Below are 7,710 nucleotides of genomic sequence, written 5' to 3' on the forward strand. Positions count from 1 at the left end.
TCTTCTTGGCTATTTATTGTCTTCTCCATGTGAGTCTCATTTTTTGATGTGTTCTACACAATCAGAGCCAAAAGCTTAATGAGAAGATACATCTACGCTAATCCATTCTTCTAAAAGTTGGGCATGTTAGGCCGAGCTGGTCGCTTCAGACTTTCTTGGACTCAGTGAGGAAGAGGAAGGTGCTCTCTCTCGCAGTATCTCAGACATGCCTGTCTCTCAGCAGACCTGTCATCCAAAGTTAGAGGAAATGGGTTCTGCCCAGTCAGTCGTGGTCTGTAACTGAGGATGGTGTGTGGAGGGCTATTTATAAAAAAGAAGAATTTTGCACTCCTGTAGGAAGGAAATCTGCATGTCTGGTCCACGCTATGGTTCCCATCTTCCAAGCCGTGGGCTGCCTTTGGCTATGCCTCATGGACTTCTACTGTCCCTTGTGAAGTGAGTGACCACGAGAAGAACAGATACTGCAAAAAACACTTTTAGTTTGCCGTTCAACGGAACATTCCTTTACTGACTGGCCTTGACAGAGGGAGATGCTCTTAAGGCCATTTGCTAAACTGTGATCAATGCAAGGAAGGAGGACAAACTAAAACAACAGAAGAATCCTCACAAAACCCAGCCCACGGGATCCTCCCAGCTGAGTATGCAAGCAAAGCAATTTAAAAACAGTAAAATTCCATAGGATTTCACAAATGTTTGGAGTTGTGCATTGTTTTGCATATTTCAGCCTATGAATTGCTCCCAGGCAAGGCAAACCCCAAGAAAACCCAAATTATTAATCTGCCTCAACCAAACCCCACTTCTGCGCTGAGTATAAAGGAGGTGCTCGGGGCTGTTGGAGCAGAGGGGCACCTTTTGGAGCTGCACGCTCTGCAGTCCTCCAGCATCCTCTCCTCCATCACTTCTGCCAGCATGAGCCAGCTGTTGTCAGTGCAAAGGTCTCTTCATGTAAGAAAGTTCTGCTCATCGTCTTCTGCTGCGAGTGGCACGAGCCGCTGCCGAAGCAGTGCTTTCCCCTTTGCTGTGCTGTTCAGCAGAGGTTATGGAACCTGGAGCCACAGCAGCAAAAGCCTCCAAAGCATAAATGGGGGTAAAAGGATTTCTTCTGGCTGAAGCCTTGCACAGGGGGTCCGTGGAGGCTGGGGATGCAGGGGCATCCATGCCAACAGTGAAGGTGGGAGTCATGGGCCAGGCTTCCACAGCAGGAGCTGCGGAAGTGAAGGTATTCGTGTGGTGCACTTCAACGAGAGCCTGATGCAACCTCTTGATGTGAAGGTCAACTGCGAAATCCAGCACATCCAAAAGCAGGAGAGAGAGCAGATGAAGAGCCTCAATAACCAGTTTGCCTCTTTGATTGACAAGGTGAGAGCTGAGACAAGACTTAAAGGAATGATGGAGTTTATGTGTGAAGGAAACCTTTTTTTCTCAGGTCTTTGATTCCTCTCTTTCTCTCGTCCTATTACAGGAGCCTTGAGCTGGTATTAGCATGCATGGCTCCAGTACCACGCACTTCAAGTGCAGATCTAGCTGATTATGTTATTTTAATCTGGTTTGTGGGCTTAAGTGCTTTGATAAGATGCATCTGTTTTTATTATTAACAGTGGAAGGGAGCTGTTCCTCCAAGGTTACCAAGCTTCTGCACTGTCGACTTCTCTCTGTGCAGCTAGACCTTGTAAAGTGGCATTGTCTCCTCTCAATAAAGGATGGTTTCCTCTATCAGCTAACTGATATTTAGATCGATTTTAAATATTCTTATTATAAATATGTAAAGTTTCTGTAGCTGCCACAAAGGCTATGCTGTCTGGGGCTTTCTTGGAGAATGGGAGCACAGCAAACACAGTTTGCTGTAGGATTATAAGGTTACGAAGATCGTAATGCCCCACTTTTGTCCTCTCCCCTTCAAACCATAAAAGCCCCTGGGGCATCGACTCCAAAAAGAAGATGCCTTGTTTTGCCCCGCGTTTGTCTAGTCCCCATACAATGCTTCTAAGCATGTGCCTGAAGAAGGTGGCTTTGTTTACTTCATACAGGTACAGCATCTGGAGCAGCAGAACAGGATATTGGCCACCAAATGGACCCTACTCCACAAGAAGGCCCTGCCATCCCGGCAGAGCATCAAGCATGTCTTTGACAACTTCATTGGCCTGCAGAGGTGGCTGGACTCACTGCTGCATGAGCAGGGATAGATGGAGCCTGAGCTGAACAACATGGAGAAGATCGTTGAAGAGATGAGATGCAAGTGAGTGAGCAGAAACCAACCCCAGGGCAGTGAGCTCAAACAGCTTGTCTAACTGGACTTTTATTTGTGTCCATACAAATAGACTTCTCTGTAATAAAAGGCTGAGATCCCAAAGCACCCTGACCCCTAAATACCCACGCAAACAAGCTCTCTGGTCTCAGGATAACCCAGCAACCTCTCACTCCTATTCCCCAGCAGATACGAACAGGAAATGAATGGATGCACAGCTGCCAAGAAGGAGTTTGTGTTACTGGAGAAGGTAAGGAATTTGGACAAATGGAAGGGTTGGATGCAGCGATCCACGGAGTTTACTCTGATCTGCTCCTTGCAAGACAAGGGTCAGTTCTTGAGAATGTTAAAAGTCATTGGACAAGTACGGATGCAGAAAAATGTGTCACAAAGCATTGCCAGAGAGCATTAGACCTCTGCCCTTTAGCACGGAAAATGCATTTCATTCTAAGCTGATAGCTTGCTAGTCCTCATGCCCAAATCATGATGTTTTTCAAGCAAGAACTCAGCGATATTGTATGCTTTTGGGACCCCTCAGCTGTTGCTGTTTGGGGGATATCTGAACTTCCCAACTACACTTCCTAAACAAAATTCATTACTCTAAAGACATAATTAAATTGCCTTAGGTCTCTGTGTAGGCACCATTTTGACTTCTAAAAGTCTGGGAACTCTTTTGGGATGTGGACTGTGTGTATCTGACCAAGGCAGAGCTGGAAGCACATCTGGAAACCCTGAAGCAGGAGATAGGGTTCCTGAAATGCGTGTCTGCTCAGGTATGGATGCTCTTGTCAAATTCTTGCTTGATGGCAGCTATTCCTACCAGCCGCTCCTTGCCTACACTGATTTAGGCCCAATTAAACCAATCCATCAGGCTTTCTTTGGGAGGCAATGGGAATCCCAGATAAGGTAGACTCTGAGATCTCCAAAATCCCCTCAAGTTTCATGTGTGATCAAATCTAGTCTCAGCTCCTGTGTGGCTCAGGTCAGGCTCTCAGTAGTGGTGGTACTTCCTCTGGAGTATGAGACGAGAAATTCAGTGACAGAGGCATACTGACAGCGTACTGCCACTTCACAGGACTTCTAGGAAGTCTCTGAGCTGGAGAGAAGTCCCCGTGACACCTCTGTCATTATAAAAATGGACAACAGCTGAGGCCTGGACATGGAGGGCATCCTCAGGAGTGTTGACTGCTGGTACAAGGACATAGCTCAGAAAAGCGAAACAGAGTTGGACACGTCATACAGCACTAGGGTAAGCTGTAGCATCCAGTGACATATCCTTAATTTTCTCACTGTCAAAAGTAGTAGTGCAAAGGCAGTGATTTGTTTCTTTCTGTCTTCACTGTAACTTTGGACCTAATTTTCCATTCTGCTAAACTGTGTGAGTCCCAAAGTCAGGAGAACGTCCCCAGAACGGACACAGCACAATGGGACAGGGCTCAGTCATGCTGGGAATGAGGAGGCTGGAGGTGAGTTGAACGGTGAAGGCTGTGGGAGAAAAGCTCCATTTGCTGCTGAAAGTCTCAGGGGCTGCAAAGTTGTGAGGACTTGTCTGAAGCCAGTTCAGTTCATGCTGGAAACAGAAGTAAGACTCCTATCTTCAGTGCATGCCCAGTACTAAATTGCCAACTCTCTCTTTTCTTACTCTCAGCTCCAAGAGCTTGAGGAGGCAAAGGGGAGACATTGCAATAAACTGAAGTCCCACCAGAAACAGATTGAAGAGCTGAGTTTTGTGATCCAGAGAAGGCAGTGTGACCTTGCAAAAGTGAAGAAGCAGGTATGATGGATCATATTTACTCACTGGATCCTGGACGTGAGATGCCCAGTCATGTTTATCAAAGAGCACTGCCTAACGCCGGTCCCATTGGTCTAGAGAAGATCTTACCTGTGCTGAGCAGGGAAGGAGGATTATCTGTGAGCCTATTTTCTGTTGGCTCATTTTGATTATTGCAAAGAGCTAATTGCACCAAATTAGATCATGGGATTAGCTGCAGCCACTTGGAAAATTGTTAAAATTGCTCCAGCAAGAATTCTGGCAGGACACAATGCTTCTGACACAGGTTCAAAGCATCCAATAAGTAAGGTAGAATTATGACTCACCAGTAATTCAGCACCCATAGAAACTGGTATAATTTTCAGACCATCTAATTCATTACATAGTTTATAACGGGAACTAATGGAAAACCTTAATTATTAGTTCCAATTAAAACAAAGTATTGGTGTCCTCAAAACAAGACTTAAACACAGCCTGGCAGTACAGGGACCTGTCTGGCCTTTCTGTAGTATTTCAGAATTGATATTTGATGATGGGATCATCTGGCTTTCATAAAAACAACCTCAATACTTCCCAGTTTGGGACTCTCAAAAGAAGTGAGAGTTTCTCTTTCAAAGGTGAGTATGGCAAGAAAGAGGGCAGGGAAAAGTGTCTCCCCTGACAGGTGTCCTCTCTGCAAAGATCACTGTGTAATACGGAGCAGTGTGGGGACTGTGCCCTGAAAGATGTCAAGAAGAAGCACGTCGAGCTGCAGAATGCCCTCTGGAAGGCCAATGGTGAGCTGGCTTGCATGCTGTGGGATTACCAAGAGCTGCTCAATGTCGAGCTGGCCCTGGATATCAAGATTGCAACACACAAATCTCTCCTCGAGGGTGAAGAGAGCTGGTGGGTACCACTACAACTACGTGTGGGCAGTGTTCAGTCCTTGGGACTCTTCAGCAGAGGCAAGGAGGCTGGAAAATGCCCCAGATGCTAGTTACGTGATGGATAACCTTGTGACTTTCTTCTCCTTTAGGATACACCTTGGGAGCCCTGTGAGAGTGTGCTGTCTACGTTCCTTACAACACTAAACAACGTAGTTTTGGTTAGCAGGGGGAGGAGGAAGGCCGTGTCCTCCCCATGAGTGATTCAGCTTGTGTTTTCCCATGGCAGTGGTCACTGCCCCTTGTAACACCGTCTCTGGCTGGGAAGACGACCTGGGATATGGATCCAGCAGACAGTCCAGAAGATGCAGGTCCTCCAGCAGCGCTGGTAGAGCATCCCCACCTGGAGACGCTGCTGCATGCCACAGCGGATTTGCCTCCAGAAGCGTTGCCAGCTGTGTAGGCAGGCAGTATACCCCTGGTGAGCCCGTCTGCATCCCTGGGAGAGAAGAATTTAAGGCCAGAGGTGGGGGCCATTCGTGACACAGCTCAGCCCCTCCAGGTGCTGGTGAACTCTTCAGCAGGACTGCAGGGAGCTATGGAGAGAGCTGCAGAGCTGCAAAGAGTGCAAGAAACTCAGCTCACCCCCAAGGGATGTGTTGGCCAGGGGTTAGGATTTCAGCTGGACCTCCACACCCCAGGAACACCTGGATCTCAACTTCAGCTGTGAGAGTCAAGACAACCAGGACATAAGATCTAAAGCAGAAATATGAAAGCCCTGCTCTGCTTTCAGTGGTAAAAATGTCCTCATCTCCACCTTACACACATGGAAGAGGCATACTGGGTAGAAGAACTTGGTAGCACCATGAAACCACATCAGAGAAACTCTACCTGGATCACATCAAAAAAGGGACACTTTAAACATACTCCTTTTGATTTCTGCTGTTTCTTTAAAGGGATGGTGGTTGTGTTGGGGCACTTATCTTATTATCACTCAGTTCCTGCTTCCCACCATCCTTCTTTCTTCTCCTGATTAAGCCTTTGCTATCTATGAAGCAAGTTGTGATATTTAATTCTGAACCATTTCCCTGGAGTGCTCTGGGAAGCGTTTCTGGAAATGAGCTCTCTAGGACTCACCGTTTCATCAAAGTCTATCTGACGTAAGTTTAGGCAAGTCAGTGGAGTTGCAGTCGTGAAACACACAGGGCAGAGAGGAGGGGCAGGACTCCGGTGCTGTTCTTTGTTCGCTGTCTCGGAGCAGTGTGGTCATCCATATGCAGGCAGGCAAGTCATAAAGGAAATCTCAATTAAAAAAACCCACATTTCACCTTCTATAGTCAGCAAAGAGCAATTGCGTCGCTTGTACTCCTATTAGCTTCCTCGCTTCGTGTCCAGACATAAGCATAAATTACAGCACCCTCACTTCTATCTTGGTGACTCAAGAGCTTTAAACATTTTGCTCTTTTTCCAGTTAATTGCATGGATAACAAATGTGTTACCACCTGGTTTTTATTGTTTGCCAAGAATACAGAAATGCACTATTCCTACATTTGAGAAGACGTATCTGCTGATTAGAAGTCTTCACAATTCAGCAGGGGTGGCAGGGCTTCCCAGAGAGTGTCATGCAGATCCCGTCTTTGGTTGGCGTACATTATGGAAGCCTTTTAAAGTCAGCTTATTTATGCGGATTTGCACCACATTTGGCTCCTACCCAATGCCATTCAATGGGTGTTTTAAGATACACAGAGAAGTCATCTCAGACTCTTTGCATTTCTATGGTGTGTCTGCCACAGAGGTGTGATGATAAAACGTATGTTGTACCTCTTCAAAACCTGCTGTGATAGGGTCATTATAGGAAAAAACCTCAGGAATGTGCTTGGTTGCTTTTTCCCGTATCATTTTAGAAATCCTACAACTACCAATTTAGGATTTCAAAACAGATCAAAGGGAGATATTTTATTGTACATTTGAGCAGATTAAAAAAAGAAGCCAACAAATTAGGAACATAAGTCAACCACAAAGGCCTAAAGTGTTTTGTGATTAAACAGATGAAAGCCAATGAGCAGAACAAAGAAATGAACCATACAGAGGCAAGTTGGACAGATGCGTGTTTTACCAAAGGGGGAATCCAGAGGGAAGGTCTTTCCTATCCAGAGCAGCTACTGTGATTCAGACCTGGAAAAGCTTTCTTCCCTCCCCTAATTCTCATGTGATAGAAAGCTATTTCCCGATCAAATATAAGAAGCACGAAAGAAAACAGTCACAATATTTAAAGAAGAAAAACACAAGAAAGATTTGACAAGAAAAGAACAATAGAGTAGTCATAAATATTCATTAGAGGGATTGAAGTATCTCATAAAGGTTATGGTGTTCCCACTGAAAATAGATGATCTTGTCACTTTTTACGCAAGAGAAGAAGTCAAGGAAATAACACAGAATTAGTGTTGCTTTCTCACCTGCAAACTCTCCTGTCACTGTTTCAAGACCTGATAAATTAATTTAGCAAGAGCTTTACTTTAAACCTGTGACCAGTCTCTCTGAAGATCAGTGCTTTGTGAATCAGCCAGGCGTTCCACCAGAAGTGCAGCAGTACATCACAAAGCTGCACAAATAAAATCAAACTTGGGCTTAAGCGTGAGGGCTTCAGCATAAGAGAAGGAAGAGCCTATCTCCTGTTGGCTGAAGATGCTTCCCAGGAGGAGCTGACCCAACATCCATGGGCAATTCCTTCCTTCTATATGGCTCAGCGAATCTCTTCTGGCCAAGAAAACAGCTTCAGTTGGAAGGGATGAGAGCTCCTGCAGATTTATAGGGAAGCTGCTGTAACATAA

The 7,710-nt window shown here is 45.7% G+C and overlaps 1 pseudogene; it reads left to right on the forward strand.

Moving 5' to 3' along the window:
- The first annotated feature begins 205 nt into the window (after nucleotides 1-205).
- Nucleotides 206-5,342, forward strand: LOC104338543 (keratin, type II cytoskeletal 7-like; annotated as a pseudogene).
- Nucleotides 5,343-7,710: the final 2,368 nt, after the last annotated feature.

The sequence above is a fragment of the Opisthocomus hoazin genome, chromosome 32 (genome assembly GCF_030867145.1).
Source record: "Opisthocomus hoazin isolate bOpiHoa1 chromosome 32, bOpiHoa1.hap1, whole genome shotgun sequence".
Classification (NCBI taxonomy): Eukaryota; Metazoa; Chordata; class Aves; order Opisthocomiformes; family Opisthocomidae; genus Opisthocomus; species Opisthocomus hoazin.